Genomic DNA, 24,020 nt, shown 5'->3' on the forward strand with positions numbered 1-24,020 from the left:
GGGCACCGATCCTGTCCCGGTTGCCCCTCTTCCAGGCCAGCTCTCTGCTGTGGCCAGTGAGTGCAGTGGAGGATGGCCCAAGTGCTTGGGCCCTGCACCGCATGGGAGACCAGGAGAAGCACCTGGCTCCTGCCATCGGATCAGCGTGGTGCGCCGGCTGCAGCGCGCCAGCTGCGGCGGCCATTGGAGGGTGAACCAACGGCAAAAGGAAGACCTTTCTCTCTGTCTCTCTCTCTCACTGTCCACTCTGCCTGTCAAAAAATTAAAAAAAAAAAAAAGAAAGAAAGAAAGAAAGAAAGCAAGCAAGCTGTACTCTCCCTTCCCATGGCTTCTATTCTTCCAGCAAGACAGTGAAAGACTACACATAGAATTAATGATCCCTATGTGCAAGCCCTTTTTACATTCTTGTTTTGTCAGAGGTACTAAAATCTCTATGGTCATAACACAGCCACATACAAATTTGGAAGACAGATATGCTATTTTTTAGATCATTCATTTATTTTTTAAAATTTTTATTAATATGAAAGGAACAGATTTTATGTATTGCACAGCCATGCTAACATCTCTAGCTTTCTCTTTTGAGGCCTTAATAAATGGTTAACAGCACTCCATGCAGGTCTTAATGTAAGGATTTCATTACTCAATTATCATATGACAATCAGAGTAAAAAATAAATTAAAAAAATTCATATTAGAATGGAAGAATTACAACTATTTGTCCTGGCAGATGATATGTGCTTATACAGGGAAAACCAACAAATGCACAAAAATACTTTCAAAAGTAACAATATTTGACATAATAAAATAATTATTTCTTCAAGGTTGCAGGTACAAGATCCATAAAATCAATTCATGACATAAGCTATCAATGAACAATGTGATCATAAAATTTAAAAATGCAATTAAAACAATCCAAAGAATTACATATTTGGGAACTATTTTAACAAATTCAGTTCAAAACTTGTTCTCTGAAAACTACAAACATCACTGTAATACATTCAAAAAGAGTCAATAAGTGAAACAGATCTCACGTTAATTGTTCAGAAAACAATATTTTTAATAATCCAATGCTGCCCAAGGTAATCTATAAATTCAATATAATCTCCTTCAAATTCCCAGTTGAGATTTTTAGAATTTTCTAGCTGTTACTAAAAATCCCTATGGAAAGTCAAGAAACCCAGAAAGAAGATAGAATTAGAAAAAAAAAAGGTGGGGGGACTGGCATTCTGGCATGGGAGGTAAAATCACTGTTTGTGATGCCAGCATCCCATATGGAGCCTGGTTGAATCCCAGCTGTTCCACTTCTGATCCAGCTCCCTGCTAAGTAGCTGGGAAGACAGTAGAAGATGGCCCAAGTGGTTGTGGACCTGTACTCATGTGGGAGACCCAGAAAAATCTCCTGACTCCTGGCTGCAGCTTCGCCCAACCCTGCCTTGTGGCCATTTGGAGAGTGAATCAGTGGATGGAAGACCTCTCTCTCTCTCTCTCGCGCGCTGCCTTTCCCTCTCTTTCTCTCTGTAACTCTGAATTTAAAATACATAAAATAAGTCTTTAAAAAAGAGGCAGATAACTCAAATCTCCCAGTTTCAAAACTTACTAAAAGCTATGGCTATTAAGAAAATAAGTATTTGGATAAAAATAAAAATGTAAGTCAGTAGAATAGAATTAAAAATCCAGACAGAAATCTTTATAGCTTTGGTCAATTAAGTTTGAACAAATGATTTAGGACTATTGAATAGGAAAAGAATAGAGACTTTAACAATTATTATTTGGATAACTGAATCTCCATATGCAAAAAATACACAGTAAGTTGGACCCCTACCTCATTTCTGAAATAAAAATTAATTCAAAATTAATCATAGACCTAAATGTTACATGCCAAATCTGAAAAATACTTAGAAGAAAATATAAGTACATGATCTTTGATTATGTAAGAATGCTTTAGACACATGCATATATTAGCAACAAAAGAAATAGTAGATTCAACTTTATCAATTAAAAACCCCTGGTTAAAGCAGCATACGTAAATAAGCAATGCACAGAACTGGAGAAATTATTTGCAAGTCATGTATTTGGAAATGAGCTTGCATCCAAGCTATATGAACATCTCTGGTACTTAACAAGAAAAATCTAATTAAAAATTGAGAAAAGCATTTGAAGAGATATTACCCCAAAGGAGATACTGACCTAGCAATTATATGTATGAATAGATGTTCAGTATCATTGGCTATTAACAGTGAAAACCAAAATCATATATATTACCACATTACACACATTTTTATAATAAAAATACAATAACTGGCTTTAACAAGCATGTTTAAAATCATATTTTCGTATACTGCTGGTTTGAATATAAAGATCTATAGTCTCTTTGAGAAAGAGTTTGGCAGTACTTCAATAGAATAATCCCAGAATTATCACATGATATTCAGTTCTATTTTTAAGTATAAAACAAAGAGAAAATAAATGTCATGTTCACATGAAAAGTTTCATACAAAAGTTCAGATTTTGCATGAATAATGGTCAAAAATTATACCAATCCAAATTTCCATTAACTGACAAGTGGAAAAACAAAATATTGCATATATTTATTCATACAATATTAGTAAGCAATATAAATATATTAAGTACTGATACAGCTCAAAACACATGAAAATATTATGATAAGTGAAAAAAATCCAGTCACAGATGCCACACATTGTATGGTTCCACTTACATGAAACATTGAGAATAGGCAAATTCATAGACAGAAAACACATTTGTGTTTTCAAGAGGTTTAGAGAAGGTGCAACTAATGAGAATAGGCACCAATTTTTGTAAGTTAAAAATGTTCTTAATGTAGATATTCGTGAATATTGCCTGATTACGTGAATAAACTTAAACAATCATTGAATTGCTGTCGGCATTTAGCGTGGAAACCAAGATGTCCATTTTCCTCTTTGGAATGCTGGATTTGATTAAAGCCTTCCACTCCTTACTCCAACTTCCTGGAAGGCTGCTGATGGTGTAACGTTGTTTTTCTGGCAATCATGTAGGAGGTCTGGATTGTGTTCCTTGCTATAAGCTTTGGTTCTGACCCAGTTCTGGCTGTTGCAGGAATTTGGGGGAGATAATGACCATATGAGAGTTCCTCTCTACATATCAAATAAAATGAAGAACAAATGCTGAACTCTCAAACCTAAGAGTGAATTATAGGATTGGTGAAATATATGCCAATGAGTTTGTTAGAACCTTAGAACTCCTAATCTACAGGAATCCATCCTCAAATATAACATTTTATTTAATGCACCCTCCACAACAGTCAGTACAAGGGCTGACCAAGTCATTGCTTCTCATAGCGTGAATTTCACTTACAGCTTATTATTATTTTTTTTTACTATTTTATTTTTCTACTCAATATTATTGGTTGAACACTTTACTTAACACAGAATTATTCATAAGTGTTTAATTCCAATTGAAAATTGATTCCAGTAAAAAATAAGAGTGGGAATAATAGAGGGATGAGATGTACAGTTTAGCACACGTTCCCACGGACTTGCCCCTAAGGGTAAAGCTAAAAACTTGCCATGGGACTCCAAATCCCATTAGACTGGGTGGTATTAATGCCGCCTTACTAGTTAAAGTGATTATTTTAAGTGTGTTACTGATCATATATACATATATAAGTTTAATTGTCAAAGGGATCACATAAATAAGGCCAACTGTCTGATAATACCAATAGATAGAATTAAAAAGGAGAGAATGATCCAACATGGGAAGCAGGCCACACATCAGACTCATTGAATGACAAAACCCTAAACAGCACTGTGGCCTCAGAATCAGCACTTACAGCATTTGGATCTGGCTAAAAACACATGAGAGCATTTCAGGAATGGAAAGCCAAGACACTGTGGCAAAAAATGACCTGCATAAGTTAGATTTCTGTGAGTGGAAAGAAGGGAGCATCAAAGAAGGAGGTACCTTTCTCTGAAGGGAGGAGAGAACTTCCACTTTAACTATAGCCCTGTTTAAATACTGATGGAGTTTGTGGACTCAATAGGTTTCCATAGCCTTGGCAGCTCATGACAAGAGCCTCGGGTGATCACTGACATCATAAATAAGAGTGTCAATTGATAAATCAATATGAGGAGTCACTGTGTACTTGCTCCCCATGTAGGAGTTGTACTATGAGAATTAATGGTAAAGCTTGACTTCAAACAGTATTTATACTCTGTGTGTCTGTGTGGGTCCAAACTATTGAAATCTTTGCTTAGTACAGAGTCGGTCTTCTGTATATAAAGATAATTAGAAATGAATCTTAATGAAGAATGGGATGAAAGAGAGAGTAGGAGGTGGGATAAGAGTGAGGTGGTAGTGTAGGTATGGGGGGAAGCACCACTATATCTCTAAAGCTGTACCTATGAAATTTATATTTATTAAATAAAAACTTTCTAAAAAAATACACCCTCCAATTTTTGCACTCATGACTTACATAGGCATTTTTATTTACATACAAACAGCCTCAAAACTTGTATTTCATTTATTTACTTATTTTGCATGATGACACTTTTATTTATTGAATGCTACATATATTGAATTTTCAAATTCTTCTGATTCCCACAGTAAACAAGTGAATGTGTCATTACAAACCTATCTATACAGAAATGAAACTACAGTTCAGAGAGGTTAAACAGCTTGATAAAGTTTACAGATAAAAAAATCAATCCAGTAATGAGGAGATTAAAAACAATACTTTACTAGATGCACATAAAGATTTAAGGGAGGAGCCATGTTATTTTGGGAAGAATTGAATCTAGAATACATCCATCCTTAAACAGGAGGAAAAAATAAAGATACAATTTTATTAGCAGTAGTTGTTTATATTTATCTGTTACAGTGATATTCCCAAACAGGCTTACAATGTGTATTTATCAAAACAAGCTAATCAACAGTTACCTTCACTTTTTTTCATACAATATATACTGATAGGTTAGTATGAATTATAATCACCCCACTATGCTGTCCATTACAAAAAACTTCTTCATTTGACCTGACTCTGATTTCGTACCCATTATCCAAACTCCCTCTATCCCCTGTTCCCCTCTAATCCTCCAGTAATCAGCATTCTGTGTTAAGATTGACTTTTTTTTTTTAGCTCACATTATGAGGAAGAACATACAGCACTTATGTTTTTGTGTTTGACTTATTTCACTTAACAAGTTTTCACCATTTTGCTGAAAATGACAGGATTTTATTCTTTTTTTTTAGGCTTGGATAACATTTCAGTGTGTGTATGTGTGTGTGTGTATGTCACTCTTGCTTTGTCAGCTCATCTGATCATGGGCCCCTTGATGGATTCCCCTTGGTCTTTGTGAGCACTGTTGCAATAAACATGGTGGAGCAGGTAATCTTTAGATACAATGATTTTATGTCCTTGGAGTGTATATCCATCAGTGGAATTGCTAGATCATAGAGCAGTCCTATTCTAGGGACTTTTGTTTGATGCTGTATGAAAATTCATTTTTTTAATTCAAGGGTTTTTTTTGAGATAAAGCATTTTTAATTTACATTATAGTCAAAGGCTTAATGGTTGTATTAAATAAAGAGTTGAACAAATGAGAAGACCATCGTCCAACAGGAAAATAGGAAAGGTGTCTGAACAATAATGAAATGAATTTATTCAGCCTATATAAAATTTAAAACTCACAAAATGATTAACACTATAGTAGTAACTAATTATTATAACTTTGTTAAATAAATATTTTAAAGAAAGCTTAACAACAACAACAAAACCCCTATATTTGTAACAGAATCAATAAACATGGGCTTTTTTCATTTTTTTTTTTAATTTTAGCTACCACCTGTAAGGGAGAACATTTGGTATTTGCATTTCTATACTGTTTTTCACAGCTGCAGTACTAATTTACATTCCTATCAATAGCATAAAAAAGTTCTTGTTTCTCCACCCCTTGCCAGTATTTGTTACTTTCTGTATTTTTTATAATAGCCATTGTAACAGGGTTGAGATGATACCTCAATGTGGTTTTGATTCCCATTTTTCTGATGGCTAGTGATATTGAGCCTTTTTTTCATATATTTGTTGGCTATTTGCCTTTCTTCATTTGAAAACTATATACTCATGTCCTTTACCTTTTTTGTACCTGGATTGATTCTTTTTGTTAAGTTTTTAGAGCTCCTGACAGATTCTAGATATTAATCTTTTGTCAAATAAGTAGTTTGTTACAGATATCTCATTATTTTCAATGTCTGTTTGCTCTATTATTTCTTTGTTCTGCAGAAGCTTCTGAGTTTGATATGATTCCTTTGTCTAGATTTCCTATATCTTCCTGTGCTTAGGGTCCTATCTAAAACATCATTTTCTACACCAACATCTTAAAGTTTTTTCCTTATGCTTTTTTTTTTTTCCAGCAACATTGTAGCTTCAGGTATAACATTTAGGTGTTTGATCCATTTAGGCATTTGATCCATCTTGAGGTGATTTTTGTAAATGGTGAGAGGTAGGCATCTAATTTCATTTTCTATATATGTATTTGCAGCTTTTCCAGCAGTATTTATTGAAGAGGCTGTCTTTTCTTCAATGTATGTTTGTGGCAATTTTGTCAAGGTGTCCATGTCCCTTGGGAATACAATTGACTGCAGAGACATTCTGAGTACCATCTACAGCTATGATCAACATCCACTGTGCCAGTGAGTGCCATGGTTATCGATTCTGCAGCAGTTTGGGAGGTGGTAATATGACTTTAAAGACGATGTGGGCTTCCAACGTTGTGAGTTTTGCAGCCCCAGATATAGAACAAACATTCACAGACCTAGGCCTCGGAGGACTAGTTCAAATTTTGCTAAAGACTGTGGACTAGAAGCCACCCGTATGAAGTAGAGGAATACAGGGGGGACCCTCCAGGTTCCACAAGCGAATGTGAGTTACTCCGTAGATTGTAGCACTCATAATCAGAATCCCAGAACTACAGAACACAGAAGGGGCTGCCCCTAGTCCCCACAGGCTGTTCAGGGGTGATGCTAAGGTAATGTTCTGACCACTCAACATCCTGTGCTAGGGTACAGAGGGGATTTCCCCTGCTGTAGTCCTCTGAGATGGTATATTGGCTGCTGCTAGTGCAGAACCCCAAGCAGCAGAGAGGAACTTTTCCAGATTGTGCATGGCTCCTGGACTTGTGCCCGGTGTCCTGAAGCTGGCGTATAGACGGAGACCTCCTCTCTGCCCTGTGGGGTGCCCTCGCTCTGGCTCTGGGGACATCTGGTAGGGACAGGGCTGCATGCTGTACCCTAAGACAGAATGTGCTTTAACAGAGTCTGTCCTGCAACAGCTCAGGGCTGGAAATTTTCTGACTGCGGGAGACAATCTTGATTCTTTGCAACAAAGACTCCTTTTGTTGCACCACCAGGTAGCTTTCAAGACCAGATGTCAATCCAGTGAGGACTGTGACATTTTCCTGTATTCAGGACTGTAGCTCTGCCATGATGATGGGGGTGGCAGAAATTTCTGCTTATCTCTTTCTAGCAAGATGGAGTCCACTGGGCTGAGAAGCTAGGGTAGGAGCTGTGGTGTGCTTTGCTCCTCTTTGCTAGCTTTAATGTTATCATTACTTCTTTACTGAAGTTTTCCCTGAAACTCCTGAACCTTCATTTCTTTCTTGAATGCTCGGATTCTTGTCTGTTGGTAGGCAGGTGCCGGGTCTAGCATCTTGGGTCCCCTCTCAGTTTCATCAATTTGTAGTTATCATTCTATGGATGGATAATTATGTGATCCCTGGAGCTTTTTTCTACATCACATTAAAGCACATTGAGTAACAATGTGGAGTATAACACTTCGCACACTTATTCAGTGATTCCTGAAGGAGAAATATTGAGAAAGGTGAAAAACTTAGGTGGCCAGAGGACCTGCCTCTGGGCCACGTGGCCCCCCGTGCCAGGCTACTGCTCCTGCAAGAGAATTCGGCTCTGTTTTGGGTCGGGTTCTAAAAGGCCTCATGGTTCCGGGCAATAGAGGAAGCCGAAAGCCGAGGCCGCTCAGGTAGCATCCGCGGAGAAGCAGGAGAAGCTGGCACCTGCGGGAAGGCGTGGAGGAGATCCTCATTGAGCACTGCTGAGGCGCCTAGGGGTGCAAGGTCGCGGCCCTAAGGCGCTGCCCTGAGAGTCCCCAGAGCTCCCAGGGAAGCGAACCCTTCAGACCTCGGAGGGGCAGCTTCCAGGTGCGCTGCTGCAGAGCCGAGCTCTGGACTGGGGTTAAGCAGGGGCCCCCACGGAAGCTCCAGTGCCCCGAGCCTGTGGCGGAAGAGTTGAAGAAGTACCTACCTTAGGGACGTTGGGGCCGGTGCTTCCAGGGCAGGACACGACCAAACTTGAGCCACGTGCCTGAAGCATGGTTTCTTCCTCTCCAGAAATGATGGTTCAGAGTGAGGCAGCCCTCTAGGAAGGCATGGCAAAAGTTCTGCATTTGGATTGTTTAATAAAGACTAAATAAAGCATCTAAGTAAAAAAAAAAAAAAATGGAAACAGAATTCTGTTTACCTTTATTTCTATGATTTTCCAATGTTTTCTCTTCAGACGACATATTTTATTTACTTTTGAATTACCACTTATTAGGGCTCCAACATTCCATATCAAAGTGCTTCATTAAGTCCCTGCCACACTGCTGATCCTGTTCTCCTGCTAAAGTGCCTGGGAACACAACAGGAGATGGCCTGAGTAGCTGAGATCCTGCTGCCTGTGTGGGAGACTTCCTTGGAGTTCCCGGCTCCTGGCTTCTGCCTGGCCCAGACCTGGCTGGGGCAGCCATTTGTGCAGGAAATCAGAAGATGGACGATTCTCTTGAGTTCTCTCCATCTCTCTCTTTCTCATTTTCTGTCTTTCTCTCCGTTATTCTGCATTTCAAATGAATACATAAATCTTTTTTAAAAGGCTTTCTCAAACTTAAGCAATAAATGAAATTTGTCTGACTGTTCACCTTAAATGAGTGATGGGCTTTAGTTGAGTTCTGTGTTCTCTCCCTCGTTGGTTCTCTCTCTCTCTCGGTCATTTCTGGGTTGAGAGGCTGACTTCCACATGTTATCTCCATTGTCGGCCGCTCTATGCAGTTCTCAGTTTGCATAACCATATTGTACTACTTTTGAATTCTGTTATAAATCAATCAGAATATACACAAGTTAAGAGACCCTAAATATGTCCCATTGTCTTAATTTCTACCACAGCCTAGCACAATAAAGGACTCATTGTATAGACCTTATTATTTAATATGCTAAACAGAAACTATTTGAAGTGAAATTCATCTGAGAGATATTCCTCAAATTCCCTTCACTTCAGTGGTTTAGGTGGCTTCTTCAAGTTTTTTTATTTTTAATTTTTTATTTTAATTTTTGACAGGCAGAGTGGACAGTGAGAGAGAGAGACAAAGAGAAAGGTCTTCCTTTTTCCATTGGTTCACCCCACAATGGCCGCTGCGGCTGGCACACCGCGCTGATGCGAAGGCAGGAGCCAGTTGCTTATGCTGGTCTCCCATGGGGTGCAGGGCCCAAGCAACTGGGCCATCCTCCACTGCACTCCCTGGCCACAGCAAAGAGCTGGCCTGGAAGAGGGGCAACCGGGACAGAATCCGGCACCCCGACCGGGACTAGAGCCTGGTGTGCCGGTGCCGCAAGGCGGAGGATTAGCCTGTTGAGCCACGGCGCAGGCCTAGCTTCTTTAAGTTTTAAAATCACTCCGACACCATCTAATGTGACAGCGCCTAATCTTGACTTCAAATTCTGTTGTGTTGATTTTTGCAAATCTAAGAACTTAACTTGTGATTTTGGCAAACACCATTTTTCCTCGTGGACCAGGACCAGATGCAAGGAGATTTCTGGCAGATCTCAGGTTGATTGAGAATTGATATTGAATACTGATATTCTTTGAAATATTTCTCTTTCTGCTTTTTTGTGAGTCAATTACTATATGTTTGTACTTTTGGTTGATATTTAAATGTTAATATTTGATACTGGGTGCTTTGAGCCAGGCTTTTCACAAATTTAATTAATTTTAACATTTTATTTCAGAATAAATTTACAAAACAAATTGTGTGGTAGCTGTCTTGCATGAGTTTGCAGTTATTGCGATTATTTTTCTCTACTGAGTTCATGTCTTGCATCCATGAAGAACGAGGAGCATGGACAAGGAAGAGTGTAAAGTGGAAGTGTAAAGTGCACGTATAGCAAATGTGAAAGAGAAAGTTGATAGCACTAAGAGGGGTCCCTGAAAAAGGGACACATTGAGGGCTTATTGGCTAGCAGAATGTATAGGCTGTAAAAGGGGAAGTTCTTGTGAGTGGTCTAGGAGAGGGATGGTTAATTGTATGAAAGGTAACAGAACTCACATGAAACTTCCCCCAAAGGTACCTAAAAATCTCATTACCTAGGTCAATTACAATATCATGGAAAAACCTTGCCTACAAGGATTAGCACGTGACATCCACATCTTTCATAGAAGTTAGCTTGACTTTTTCTCAGATCCTATGAGGCTCATCTGTGGATGGGAAGAGAGGGGCCTCCTTGTCCCTGCCTACCTAGCCTGGAGTCTGTCTCTTTGTACTACAAAGAGTTCCAATACACTCCTCACCTTTTTTCACCTATTAACATCTCATTAGTATCTTTATCACAATTAATGGACCACACCCAGCTTTCCCTATTTTTCAATGAAAAAAATCTATTTCCTTCCCAGCTTCTTTCTAGTAATCAACATTCTTCACATATAATTGAAGAGATGAGTAGTAACCACCTTGTAAAATGTTGATGAGGACAATAGGTAAGATTGTGGATGTGGTTTGCTTCTTTAAATAACACAATTTTTAATGACCTTATCCCAAAATTCAACCAGTAATCATTATTCAATCATTTTTATTTAATCATTTCACTGTATGTGTCAATTTTGGATGAACATTCCTCCAATTAATTAAGAATTTAATTAAATAACTAATTAAAACACTGTACCCATTCTTTGAGAAGATTTCTGTTCTAATGACTCATTAAATACTATTAAATATCATCTTTAGTATGCAATCAACACTCTGGATCTCTTACAGTGTTTTCATATGCATTATCTGATGAATCCTTCACAATAAATCAGTGAAGTGGCAGAACTGTAATTATTTCCCTATTTAAAGTGAACAAAGTAATTTCTGACCAAATATATAAGTTATAATTTAAGCTTATACAATATTAGAATATTGGATTTCTGTGAAACAACACTGTACTTTCTCTACTAGATAAGACACATTTTATAAGAGGAAAATTGATTTTCACTAGGAAAAAACTCTACATTAATATATGCAAGATCTAAGCAAGATTTCACTATGGAAAAGGACAAAGAGAACAAGTAGTAACAAAAACTGTTCCTCCATTTTTATGTTCGCTCTCCACAACACAGGATAAATCCAAAGGAAAAAAAACGGAGTTAAACTGAACAAACATGGATTCAAAGGTAAGTTTATCCACTCATTGAATAATCTTGAGAAATGGCATCCCTCTTCTGTTCATTGAGTTTGTGATCGGATAAGGAGACAGTTTTATCTAACTTGGAGAAATTTTATGTTTTACGCAAGCCAATCCTAGTCAATGAATTCAGGCTTTTCCCAGTTCCTTTATCTGTTTCATCTTCTTGAGAGACGTATAAAAACATCGTGGGTCTGTTTTGTACTTTTGAGGTCCATAGATGAAGCTTGTTAATAAGTAAGTGGGACTTTGTGATCATCACAGGAAATATTTTGCTTAAACGACTGATTTGGTGAAGCACACTATTTATGTAAAAGGCAAATCTGTCAATAATATCCATTTGCTTTTAAATATTTCAGGCATTCCAGCCATACCGACTACTTTCTGCTACTTAATACTGAACATGATGTTTATACTTATGCACTACACTCTGCCCTGTAACAGAAACCTGGTATGTACACAAGCATTCAGGTTGAAGAATTATCTTACAATGGCTGGAAATTAGGAAAAACATATAGACTGGTGCTTGTATAACTTCTGAGCCATCTATGCAAATTTTTTTGAGGTAACAGTGTCAAACTCCATTTATTTATTATGCAACTAGAAGTCTGATTTTAGAGACACATTATCTGTGGAAGAGTTTTCCAGCATTAATTTGATAGTCATTACAGTTTATGAAAACCAGTGATATCCACAGAGGCTCTTATAAGACGTCTACCATCTCACTTGTCCCCTAAAACAAACAAACAATAGTCTTTAGATAGAAATGGGAACTACTAACTCTTCACAGAGAAAATACAAACTAAGTTGTCACTAATGTGCATGTTTGGGAGGCAAAACATTCCTGCAGGTATGCCCAGAGTGAGGGATGTACAAGGGAAGCAACTACTTGTGCATTAAATTCCACTAGGCAATCTCCCTGTGGTCTGGGAACCTCAATTGAGCTGGTAAAGCTTTAAAAACACTTTCCAAAGCAAAATTCCACCCTACTGGAAGTCACAGTACCCAGTGTAATCTCTGTCCTAATTAATGCCTCTGAGTCTGGTCAGGTGAGCTGAGAAGTAAATTATTTAAAGACAATTTGCATAGATAGTTCTTTGTGCAAATTCAGTAGGGTTGGGATGTCTAAAAATTTTTATATTAAATGGCTATCAGTAATGGATTTGTATTTAAGTTCTCTGTTTTATCATAAACGTCGTTCAAATAAAATGTGCCTCTTTGAGAAGTCCCACTTCATAATTACAGCATTTTGTTTTATTTTGTTTTGTTTTATGTTTTAGTGACTCTTTTATTTTTTTTTATTAAACTTTTATTTAATGAATATAAATTTCCAAAGTATAGCTTATGGGTTACAATGGCTTCCCCCCTCCCATAACTTCCCTCCCGCCCGCAACCCTCCCCTTTCCCGCTCCCTCTCCCCTTCCATTCATGTAAAGATTCATTTTCAATTCTCTTTATATACAGAAGATCAGTTTAGTATATATTAGGTAAAGATTTCAACATTTTGCCCACATAGCAACGTAAAGTGAATAAACTACCATTGGATTACTAATTATAGCATTAAGTAGCAATGTACAGCACATTAAAGACAGAGATCCTACATAATTTTTTTTTTTCAAATTAATTAATTTTCTATGCCATTTCCATTTTAACACCAGGTTGTTTTTTTTTTTTTTTTCATTTCCAATTCTCTTTATGTACAGAAGATCAATTCGGTATATAATTAGTGAAGACATCATCAGTTTGTGCCCACACAGAAACACATAGTATAAAAATACTGTTTCAGTACTAGTTATAGCATCACTTCGCTTTAGACGACACATTAGGGACAGATCCCACATGGGGTGTAAGTACACAGTGACTCCTGTTGCTGATTTAACAATTTGACACTCCTGTTCATGGCGTCAGTAATCTCCCTAGGCTCTAGTCATGAGTTGCCAGGGCTGTGGAAGCCTTTAGGGTTCGCTGACTTTGATCTTATTCCGATAGGGTCATAGTCAAAGTGGAAATTCTCTCCTCCCTTCGGAGAAGGGTACCTCCTTCTTTGATGGCCCTGTTCTTTCCACTGGGATCTCACTCACAGAGATCTTTCATTTAGGTCTTTTTTTTTTTTCCATGATATCTTGGCTTTCCATACCTGCTATACTCTCATGGGCTCTTCCGCCAGATCCGAATGCCTTGAGGGCTGATTCTGAGGCCAGAGTGTTGTTTAGGACATCTGCCATTCTATGAGTCTGCTGTGTATCCGGGTTCCCATGTTGGATCTTTCTCTCCCTTTTTGATTCTATCAGTTAGTATTAGCAGTTACTTGTCTTGTTTGTGTGATCTCTTTGACTCTTAGACCTATCAGAGCTATCAATTTTGAGCTGATATTGATCACTTGGACTAGTGCGATGGCATTGGTACATGCCACCTGGGTGGGATTGTGTTGGAATCCCCTGGCACATTTCTGACTACACCATTTGCGGCCAGTCCGATTGAGCATGTTCGAAATTGTTCATCTCCTCCCTCTCTTTTTCCACTCTTAGATTTAACAGGGATCACTTTTCTGTTAAAATTTAAACACCTAAGGATAATTGTGTGTTAATTACTGAGTTCAACCAATAGTACTAGAACAACAACAACAACAAACTTTTATTTTAAAATTATATGGAAAAATTCCTAAACATTTAAAGTTGTCAAAAGTAATGTTAAAGAATAATTTATATCAAATCATTTTTCATTTATGGACTGCTCCAATGAGTGGTTATTCTGCCAAAAAGTTTTATTTTTGGAAAGCACTGTAAAAGAACAGAAATTAAAGAAAATAAATGTTATAGCTATTAGATGCTGTTCATTAAGCATGGCCTGAGTACAGTTCCTGTTATTATGAAATTTGTATACAAATTCATTAACAAATGAAATAGCCCCAGGCTTTAATGTAAGTTGAGAAAATTAATTTCACATCACAAAATTCCAATAATTTTAATAGCTATTGAGTTCTTATTATGAGCAAAGCACTGTGAAAAATACCAAAAATAAATCACAACACTCCCTGCCTCCTTTAACAATATTATATCTAGATGAAGAAATATTTGTAAACTATCAAAATTTAGGATAATAATTCTTAGAGAGTTAAATAGCATCAATAAATATCATACTATGGGAACCCAGGGAAGAAGAAATATTGAGATATCTTGTTCTATAGAGACTAAAATCTGAAACAAACACAGTTCCAAGTGATTATAACAATGTACAGTGAGAATTCTACCACCCGTGATCTCTTTTTTGACCTCTAGGAAGATTTTAAATGTTTTTATTTATTTATTTTCTTTATAAAAGGAAGAAAGACAGTGTAAAAGAGAGAGACGCAGACACAGAGATATCTTCTATCTGTTAGTTCATTTTCTGTTGAAACCAGGATCCTAGAACTCCATCTGAGTCTTCTACTTGGGTGGTCGAGCCTGGATTACTTTAGTCATCATCTTCTACCTTTCATTACCTAGAAGCTAAATTGGGAGCAGAGGAGCCGTGGCTAGAATCAGGCACCCAAAAATGGCATGTGGTTATCCCAAGAGGAGACACAGCCATTGCACCAATCATCCATCCTATCTATGAAGCTGTCTGGATCACTTGTCTGATTCTATTGAGTCTCTCGCCAGGTCTCTTCTTGCACAACCAGATATGATACTTTCACTATTACCACTCAAGGCTAAATCTTTTGGAAAACATGATAAAACATTGGCCAATTTCTGAAGACATTTCACATCAGACTCAAGATTTAAGTCTCGGGATGGTGTTGTGACACAGTGGGTAAGCTGCTGCCTGTGGCACCAGCATCCATGTGGGCACCAGTTCAGTTGCAAGCTGCTCCGCTTCAAATTCCCCTCCCTACTAATGTGCATGGCAAAGCAACAAAAGTTAGTCTAAGTGTTTGGACTCTTTGATCCACGTGGACAATCCCTGTGAAGCTCCAGGCTTTGGCCTGGCCTTTGTGACCATTTGCAGAGTGAACCAGTGGATGGAAAATCAATCTCTTTGGCTGGCGCCGAGGCTCACTAGGCTAATCCTCCGCCTTGCAGCGCCGGCACACCAGGTTCTAGTCCCGGTTGGGGTGCCAGATTCTGTCCCGGTTGCCCCTCTTCCATTCCAGCTCTCTGCTGTGGCCCAGGAGTGCAGTGGAGGATGGCCCAAGTGCTTGGGCCCTGCACCCGCATGGGAGACCAGGAGAAACACCTGTCTCCTGGCTTTGGATCAGCGCGGTGCGCCAGCCGCAGCGTGCAAGCCGAGGCGGCCATTGGAGGGTGAACCAACGGCAAAGGAAGACCTTTCTCTCTGTCTCTCTCTCTCTCACTGTGCACTCTGCCTGTCAAAAAAAAAAAAGAAACTCAATCTCTTTTCTCCTCGCACTGTCTCTCCTCTCTTACTCTGCCTTGTATACTGCTTTGACAATAAAGATCAAGATTGGAGTAGGATGGAAGAGATGCTATTTTTACCAGTGAGCCTTAGCATTGAATTTGCCCTTCTTGCTAGAAGAAAATTTTGTTTACAAATCATTTTTTAAATATTTAATTTCACTTTGTAACATGTAAGAATTTTACCCTTACCCAGAAGCCCTCTGATTGAAGTTTAGTTCAGCACACAAGACCCAAAAGAGAAGTAATATGCATTCTCTTGTTAAAATAATTTATCATAAACATTAAAGAACAATACTTTATAAAAGTAAATAAATTGTGCATTCATAAACGCAAGTAAGTTGAGAGGTAATGTGTGGGAAGAAAGATTAGTTCAATACAGAGACATGCAAATGCTAAAATTGTTTCTCTACTGATTATGAGTTGTGTGATCATAGGAAAATTAATCAAACTCTCTGAACCAAAGTTTGATTGTGTGTAAAAATTAGAATACAGTATCTGCTTCAAAGAAGGCTTTGTGAGAATTGAATTAAAATATGTTCAAAGTCTTTTCCTGGTATGATACATGATATATTATCTTTAGTCATCAGTTGCTATTGTCTTTTCCATTTCCTCTTAATACTTTTAAGGTAGATAGTTGAAGTTCTTTTAAGATGTTTACATGGACTTACATAAATTTTACCCTGAATCCATTTGTTCTGCTTTGCTAATCTTAGAGATTAATGAGGTGCTTTCAAGACCAAATTCAAACAACATCCTTCTAACATGTTCCTGAGTTTTTCAGAAATATATATCTCTTATCCTTGTACTGAAACTCTTCCTAGGAAAAACATTTTGGGTACGCATTTATTTTCCAAATCAGAGCTTTTTAAGTATTCTTCTCTCTTATAGCCACAGGGCTTAATATCCTAAGTACTCTTAAACCACATGACACATATTAACACTTATCAGAACTGGAGAAAACATGATTTTAACTTTCTATACTTTATGAATCACTGTTTTTAACATGGATTATTCAAATCACCACTGCTTAAAAAATCATGAAAAACTCAAATATTTGGATCTATTTATTGTTTAAATGAATAAGCCAACCAAACTACCAAGTATTTTGCAGAACAAAATTTGAAAGAGACCACTTTAAATCAAGTGATTGACATAATGATTAACTTCACTGTTTTTTTATCTTAAAAATATGAGGGTCTTGAATTTATTAGCTATGCTTGGTGAAAATAATTTATTATGAAAGAAATAAAATGATTGTTATGTTTTAGAATCTTCAAATAATTCCATATCATAAGAGACAGAATTTTGACTTAAAATTATGTAAAATATATGTAACAGAAAGAGAGAGACATTATAAATAAAAAGATACAGATAGACGGATCATCTAAATTTCTGTTGTACTTTTTACCATAAGTAAAAATTTATGTATTTCTTATATTATAAGAAATATAAGGGAATCAGTGCATAAGAAGTAAACACATTAGACTAGTAGCTACACTAATTGAATGGTAGCTGCATAAAGTCAGTCAATGGCAATGTGAGAATCATTAAGTTGTAATAAATGAACATAGGTACCATAAACATTCATAGTGAACACCAATCATTCAGGATTTAAAGAATCCCTTTATTAATCCTATTAAAAATGAATACAATATAAATTTCTAAAGTAAGAAATACCTTGCAAGAATATCAGTGTTGCGGCTTTTGTTGTGCAATAGCAGGAAAACCACCACCTGCAACACGGGCATAACATATGGGCACCAGTTTGTATCTTGGCTGCTTCATTTTAAATTCTGTTCCCTGCTAAAAGCCAGTGGGGAAAAAAATAGCAAAATATGTCCCAAATACTTGGGGCCCTCCACCATGTGAGAGACCTAGATAAAGCTCCTGGCTCCTGATTTCAGCCTGGCCTACCTTTGGCCGTTGAAGCCATCTAGGGGGTGAAACAATGAATGGGAGATTTCTCTCTCTCATTCTCTCTCTCCCACTCTATCTCCCTCTCTGTCTTCCTCTCTCTCCCTCTCTGTAACTCTGTTTTTCAAATAAATAAATTAATTAAAAACAAAAAAAAGAATTTCAGGGTAGTCTCTGGCATTAACTAAAAATGAAACTCTAAATAAATTATTAGCCATTAAGTTGTTATTTTTTAAACAATACATAATTACTAATTTGGATTTGATCCATGAATATGAAGTAAGTTATGTATTTTTAAAAATTATTATAAATTAGTACATTACAATAATAGCTGAAAACAATGTGTATGAAAATGCAAAGGGCCAAGAAAAGTCAAGACAAACGAGTGAATAAATTGAAAAACTTAACATTACCAGCTATCAAGGCTTATAATTAAGTGAAAAAATTCAAAGCAGTCTGACTTTGGTGCAACAATAGACAAATAGAACTTTAGGTGGGAAACAGGGAGTTTAATGACATATTTGTACAGTACAAATAACGTGGCAATACAAGTTGTGGTGAAAAGATTGTCCTTTCAGAAGGTGGCGCTGGATCGATTGGAAATAAATAAATAAACACATATATATATATATATATATAGAGAGAGAGAGAGAGAGAGAGAGAGAGAGAGAGAGAGAGACAGACAGACAGACATTAAACATTAAACTTGAAACTTCACATAGACAATCAGCTCAGGGTCTATTAGTCCTGAATGAAGGAAGATGAACAAATGAAGGAGAACTGAGGAAAAGGATCTAAAATGAGAACCTGAAGGATTAGAGAAAATTATTCCATCAGATTTGCCTCATGTGAATCTGGGATCAGATTGGCTTAATCCAAAGAAGCAGATGGAGAGGTGTGAAAGCTGAGATCTGGGGATTGGAGGAGAAATGTCTTAGGTGGGTCTGGAGACACTGTTGCTCCATGCATCAGTTTCATGAGTCCGAGAGAGATCTGGATGTGTAGCCAAAGGAGAGGGCGTACAGGAACAAGACAACCTCTCGGTGTCTCTTACCACCTCTACTAAATGATGCCCTCAGAGTGTACTGACTGAGGCTTCATTTACACCTCACAAATCTTCACTTTAGAAAACATCACACACACACACAAAAGATGGCTAAAAAATGTAAAAAAAAAAATCATGCAACAAAATACATGTCTATAGATTGTGGAAAACACAAGTTTAATGTAGATTTATTTCCTCTCTGGTCTAATAGTGAGGGATAAATTAATCAACTTTTCAAATATATTATTGAAATTAATAATCTTCAGATAAACAACAATTACTCACACAAACATAAAGAAACACGAACCATGTGCCTGGCGCTGTGGTGTAGTAGGCTAAGCATCACCTGTAATTCTTGCATCCCATGTAGGCGCCAGTTCCTGTGCTGGCTGCTCTTCTGCCAATACAGCTCTCTGCTATGGCCTGGGAAAGTAGTGGAAGATGGCCCAAGCCCTTGGGCCCCTGCACCCATGTGGGAGACCAGGAAGAAGCTCCTGGTTCCTGGCTTCAGATCAGCCCAGCTGTGGCCATTGGGTCCATTTGTGTAGGGAACCTCCAGATAGAAGACCTTTCTCCCTGTCTCTCCCTCTTTAACTTTCTCTCTGTGTAAATTTACCTCTCAAATAAGCAAATAAAATCTTACAAACAAACATTATCCATATAGGAAAATATTAATCAAGAGGGCTATAAGAAATTAAAAATCTTCGTTCAACAGAAGACAACTTCAACCTGGGAAAGAAACCTTAGACACTAGCAAAACTCATTTGTAATATCTATGACATATCAAAACCCACATTCAGAATATAAAGACTCAAAAAATCAGAGAAATAAAAAGTGACACAGCTGCAAATAAAAAAAAAGTGGAGAAGACGTGCCACCAAAAAGCACATCCAAGTCACCAATAAACATTCAAGAATGTGATCAATCTGATAAATCAACAAAGAAATGAATTACAGGCTGGCGCCGTGGCTCAACAGGCTAATCCTCCGCCTTGTGGCGCCGGCACACCGGGTTCTAGTCCCGGTCGGGGCACCGATCCTATCCCAGTTGCCCCTCTTCCAGGCCAGCTCTCTGCTGTGGCCAGGGAGTGCAGTGGAGGATGGCCCAAGTGCTTGGGCTCTGCACCCCATGGGAGACCAGGATAAGCACCTGGCTCCTGCCATCGGAACAGCGCGGTGCGCCGGCCGCAGCGCGCTACCGCGGCAGCCATTGGAGGGTGAACCAACGGCAAAAAAGGAAGACCTTTCTCTCTGTCTCTCTCTCTCACTGTCTACTCTGCCTGTCAAAAAAAAAAAAAAAAAAAAAAAAAAAAAAAAAAAAAAAAAAAGAAATGAATTACAGCCACAAAAAATAACACCGTCTATCCAAATTTTGTAAAAATTAAATAAGCTAGCACCATATCATCGTGAACATGCAGTGCATTGGAAATGGCATAGAAAATTAATTAATTTAAAAAATATTATGTAGGATCTGTCTTTAATGTGCTGTACACTCTTATTTAATGCTATAACTAGTACTCCAACAGTATTTTTTTTTTCACTTTGTGTTGCTATATGGGGGCAAACTGTTGAAATCGTTACCTAATATATACTAAACTGATCTTCTGTATATAAAGAGAATTGAAAATGAATCATGATGTGATTGGAAGGGAAGAGGGAGCGGGAAAGGGGAGGGTTGTGGGTGGGAGGGAAGTTTTGGGAGGGGGAAGCCATTGTAACCCATAAGCTGTACTTTGGAAATTTATATTCATTAAATAAAAGTTTAATAAAAAAAACTGTACATGCAGTACATTGAAACTATAGTAGAAACTGTTGGGAGTATAAATGTATACTACTTTGAAGTTTGTCTTATATTATCTACTATATTGAGCGTCTGTATATGTTTGATTCATTCAGCAATTCTACTCCTACATTTCGGCCCTCTATGTTGTATGTATTAGTGTTCCGAAGGCATGTGCTAGAAAGTTCATAACAGAATTAAGATCATACAGTATGGGACTAGTGCTGTGGCATAGCAGGTAAAGCTGCCACCTGTAGTGCCAGCATCCCATACAGGCACCAGTTCGAGTCCCAGCTGGCTGCACTTCTGATCCAGCTCTCCACTATGGCCTGGGAAAGCAGCAGAAGATGGTCCTAGTGCATGGGCCCTTGCACCCGCATGGGAGACCCAGAAGAAGCTCCTGGATCCTGGCTTCGGATTGGCACAGCTCCAGTTATTGTGGCCAATTGGGGAGGGAACCAGCAGATGGAAGACCTCTCTCTCTGCATCTCCTTCTCTCTCTGTGTAACTCTGACTTTCAAGTAAGTAAATAAATCTATATATATATAAAAGATCATTCCAACCAAAATATCCATCAATAATAAGTGGAATAAATTTTAACCATTGTAGAATATATACAGGATGTAATTGACTATAACAATAGAAGTGAATGAATTATTAATGTAATCTTCAAAAAGTTCATTGGAAACATATGAAAAGTGTGCATGGATCTCAAAATTGTTTGCATCAAAATAAATGTCATTTAATTTATCTTTTCCGTGAATTTTTGGTGCCCCTGTATATACAACTACACAGAAGGCATGTAAGACGTATCAAGAAAGAAAAACAATAATGAAATTAAAACATAATATATATTTTTAAAGATTTATTTTTATTTATTTGAATGTCAGAGTTACACAGATAGAGGATAGGCAGAGAGAGAGAGAGAGAGAGAGAGAGAGAGAGAGAAGTCTTCCATCCTATGGTTCACACCCCCATTGGCCGCAATGGCTGGAGCTGTGCAGATCCGAAGCCAGGAGCCAGGAGCTTTTTCTGGGTCTCCCAAGTGGGTGAAGGGGCCCAAGAACTTGGGCCACCTTCTACTGCTATCCCAGGCCATAGCAGAGAGCTGGATAGGATGTGGAGCAGCCGGGACTCGAACAGGCACCCATATGGGATGCCGGCGCGTCAGGCCAGGGCGTTAATCCATTGCACCACAGTGCTGGCCCCAAAACATAATATTTAAAATGTCAAAACTACACTAGAATTTAGAATCATGATTATCTTTTGCAAGAAAGGAGTAGTTTAGGTGGGACCTGAGGAAAGTCTCCTGTGTGTGATAATTTGTATTACATTTGTGGTGGTATATAGGTTTGCTTCCTTTGTGAATTTATGATTCATGTATATGTTATGCACTGCAGTAAAAATGCATAATAAATTATTATGCATAAGACCTTAATACCCATAAAATTTATTTGGACTTAAATATTATTATCTATGTGACCTTGGGCAATTTGCCTAACACACTGAATTATTTTTTACTTGCATAGATGGATGTGATGATATTATAAAACTCAGCTTTCTTGAGTGAATTACATATTATGATAACATATAAAATGGTTAAAATATTGTTTGTCTTCTGAAAATTGCTTAATAAATTATATTTGTTATTGTGGTCTTGCGCTATTTCTGTTCTTACTTTCATTGCCTATTTTTTCATAAAGCAATAATTTAACCTACTCATCCCTTTACATTTTTCATATTTTCACTTTTCCCAAGCTTATGGTTCTTAAATTTGTGGTAGCAGTGCTAATATAATTTTAGTATTGATTTTATTATTATTTATTATAAAGTCTTGGGCAAGTCACTTCCTCATGCAATGACTATGTTTTATACATTTAAAAACACTTATTTAAAATAGGAACACATTCCTTTATTGCTTTAAATTTCTAATTAACTGTCAAAATGATATAATCATATGTATATATATTAACAATAGGTAATTGATTATATGATTCATGCTTATGTACAATCATATAGGTGATTTTTGTTATAACAAATATTCCATAACTTAATCATTTAGAAAAAAAAGGTGAAATAAGGCAGTTCCAAAAAGACACTGCATGTTTTCCCTGACCCAAGGTAACTAGCAGAGTACTACGATGAAATATATTGAAGTGAAATGGACATTTTTCGATTCAATGATAACTTACAGCCCTTTTTCATGTTGAGGAACAGTGTTTTGTTGTTGTTTTGTTTTTCTTCTTCATACTATTTGTTGAACTCTTTATGTGTAGGGCTCATCTTATGAGTATATAGGAAACTGAAAATAGATCTTTGTATAAATTAAGAGTGGGAGATGAGAAGGAAGAAAGGTGAAACTCTGAGTGGGAGGGAGGGTAGCATGGGAAGAATTGCTATGTTCCTAAATTTGTACATATGAAATAAATGAAGTTTACGTACCTTAAATAAAAGAAAATACAATAGCTGGGTCAGTGCTGTGGCACAGTGGGTAAAGCATCCACCTGCAGCACCAGCATCCATATGGCTTGGCTGCTCCACTTGCAATTCAGCTCCCTTCTGATGCACCTGGGAAAGCAGTGGAAGGTGGCCCAAGTCCTTGGCTGCTGCACCCACATGGGAGACCTGGAAGAAGCTCCTGGCTCCTGACTTGAGCTTGTCCCAGCTCTAGCTGCTGAGGCCCATCAGGGAGAGAACAAGCAGATGGAAGTTCTCTCTGACTTCCTCCCCCCTATATCTCTCCTCCCCCCGCCCCCCATAATTGTGCCTTTGAATTAAATAAATAAATCTTATAAAACAAATAGTGCATTTCTTCCTGGTACATAGAGGGACACTTTCACAGGGGGCACATTCATGCCCTTCTTTTTTTTAATAAACTTTTATTTAATAAATATAAATTTTGAAATTACAGCTTTTGGATTATAGCGATTTTCTCCCCACAACCTCCCTCCCACCCGCAAGCATCCCATCTCCCACTCCCTCTCCCATCCCATTCTTCATGAAGATTCATCTTCAATTATCTTTATATACAGAAGATCAATGTGGTATATACTAAGTAAAGATTTCAACAGTTTGCATCCACACAGATACACAAAGTATAAAGTACTGTAGTAGTTTTACTGTTAATTCACAAAGTACAACACATAAAGGACAGAGATGTTACCTGGGGAGCAAGTGTACAGTGACTCCCATTTATGATAGCAATCATAATTGATAAATCACAATTCTCTATTTCTAATATCATTGTTTACATTGTAGAGTAGATAAAGATATATACACATATATTTATTTCTTTTCAAACACACTAATCCATTAAGCCCACTTTCTCATCGCATCTTATAAAGATTTCCCTTTATTTCTTGGAAGAAGTATGCATGTGGGCAGAACTTATGCTGTGGTATGAGAA

At 37.6% G+C, this 24,020-nt stretch overlaps 1 pseudogene; it reads left to right on the forward strand.

The window, feature by feature from the left end:
* Positions 1-6,664: 6,664 nt before the first annotated feature.
* On the forward strand, positions 6,665-8,317 carry LOC133772285 (selenoprotein H-like; annotated as a pseudogene).
* The last annotated feature ends 15,703 nt before the right edge of the window (positions 8,318-24,020 follow it).

The sequence above is a fragment of the Lepus europaeus genome, chromosome 13 (assembly GCF_033115175.1).
Source record: "Lepus europaeus isolate LE1 chromosome 13, mLepTim1.pri, whole genome shotgun sequence".
Lineage (NCBI taxonomy): Eukaryota > Metazoa > Chordata > Mammalia > Lagomorpha > Leporidae > Lepus > Lepus europaeus.